We start from the raw sequence: 2,415 nt of genomic DNA on the forward strand, positions 1-2,415 counted from the left end.
GTATCTCATCGTCATTCTTAGATTTTGAAGACCGATGAAGAGTTTCTCCTCCAAATTTTACCCATTCTTCCAAAGATGCGTAGTTCAAGCTTGCCGCCATCCTCTCATAATTGTGTTTGATTGTGAGAATTCTTTTCACCCACCCGAAGCATTTCAGGAGGTGTTTTCGTTTTTCTTGATCATCCAAAGGCCATCATTTCAAAAGATCTATTCATTCTAGCTTTCAGCTCTCGTTCTCCAAATCTTACCGGTCCATCATGCAAGTTTTTACCTATTCAACTCACGATATCTTCGTTCACTTGCATCTAAATTTCCCTCAAGTATCGTCATTCGTTCTCTAATTCTTCCCAGTGTTTCTTTATATTTTTCTTTGTTCATTTTCAATTCTTATGGTGGTTTGTTCAAAGATTCTTCTTCCTTCGTTATCATATCAATTCATTCATTCTTTCAAATCCTACCGATGGTTCGCAGAAGACCTTTCTCAACTTTATGCTATATCTATCTTAACCATTTCTTTCTACGAGAATAAGTAGTATGCCAAATCCATTGTGTGCCATTAATTTGAATTGATGAGGGATAAGCATAATGTAATTCTTATTCTTGTTTTCTTCGAGCAAATTCAATTCCTTATTCCGAAGGTTCATCAAATTCTTGATTTCAATTGTTTCATCTTTTTCTTTTCCCGGAGCTCCAAGCTCTCTCAATTATCTCGTCGCGAAGCTCCATCTAAATCATTACAAGGATTCACCTTGTGTTTTCAACTTCTCTTTCATTCCGTTTGATCATTCTTTGTTACCGGAGTTTTTCATGGAGGTTCTACATTATTGTTCATCAAGGATTTAATTCATTCTCAAAGTGTTCATTGAGATTCTTTTTAGAGGAGCTCAAGCATTCTTCATCTTGCAATCCGGAGTGCAATTCTTTCTAACTTATCTTTTGAGACGGTGTTATGTCTTTCTTGACAAATTTCCCTTCATGTTTCATGATTCAAAAGTTGTCAAGAATGAGGTATTTAAACCCATCATTTTCTTCCATGGAGTTATCTTGGTATAAATTTCACATAAAGCCTTCCATTGGGAATGTTGCTCTTTGTGGTGATTATCTATGATCCAAGCCTTATCCTTATCACCTCGGTGGAAGAAGATTTCTATCTTTTTCTAGCTCCCAATCAAATCTTTTCCGTGAGTGGCAAGTTGTCACCTCATAATTTTGAGATGTCTTCTATAAGTCCATATCAAACTTATCCTTTTCGTTGTTGGTTTTCCAACAACACCGTTTTTACTTTCTTGGAAGGGTGATCTTCAAGCTCACTTGTGGCATGAGTTGACCTTTTCTTCTTCATCCTTTCATTTCAATGATCTATATTCTTTCTTCTTACGGAGACCTTGTGATGTGCTCTCTTCTCTCATCATCTCAAGTTGTGAGGATCGTGTTCTTTTCATGCTTATCCTTAACCGGAGTGTTGTGCCCTCTGCTCAAGTTCTTTTCGCCTTATCAAGTCTTGCATCTCTTTTCAACCGGAGTGCTGTCCATATTTGTTCTTCCTTGTTCCTCTTTCCTAACAGAGTGTTTTCAACTTTGTTCATCTTTGTTTTATTCTTTCTTTCAATTTGTTCAACCTCTCAAGGTTCGTGGTTTCACTCGTTTGTCCAAGAAGCAACTTGTTTTACTTCTTCCTCTCCCGTTTTCCCTCCGGTGCCTTCCTAGATCTTGGGACGAGATCCTCTCGTAGTGGTGGAGTGTTGTAACACCCTGAGACCAATGTCCCAGGTGTCTTCCAGTTATTCGCTATTGTTGCCTTGTCATTTTTTTGTGTGTCATGCATTTCATATCATGTCATCATGTGCATCGCATTTGCATACATGTTCGTCTCTTGCATTCGAGCATTTTCCCCGTTGTCCGTTTTGCAATCCGGCACTCCTATGTCCTCCGGCATCCCCTTTTGTCTATTTTCATGTGCGGGTGTGAAATGTTCTCGGATTGGACCGAGATTTTCCAAGCGGCCTTGGTACACCACCGGTAGACCGCCTGTCAAGTTTCGTGCCATTTGGAGTCCGTTTGATACTCCAACAGTTAACCGGGGAACCGTAAAGGTCTCGTGTGTGTTGCAGCCCAACACCCCTCCAAAGTGGCCCCAAACCCATCCAAACCCCGTCCATCCTCTCGGCCGTTCGATCACGATCGTGTGGCCGAAAACCGCACCTCATTTGGACTCTCCTAGCTTCCTCTACCTATATATTTCCACCTCCCCCCGAAATTTCGCGGTACAAACCCTAGTCCACTTCCTCTCCTCGCCGCCAGACAAAAACTCCACCGACGGACATGTCCGCCACCATCGTACGCCATCTTCCGCGCCGCCACATGGCATCCTTCGCCACCGCGCGCCGCCGGCCCGCTCAGCCCTCGCGGGGCCCG

This window comes from Triticum aestivum, chromosome 2A, assembly GCF_018294505.1.
Source record: "Triticum aestivum cultivar Chinese Spring chromosome 2A, IWGSC CS RefSeq v2.1, whole genome shotgun sequence".
Lineage (NCBI taxonomy): Eukaryota > Viridiplantae > Streptophyta > Magnoliopsida > Poales > Poaceae > Triticum > Triticum aestivum.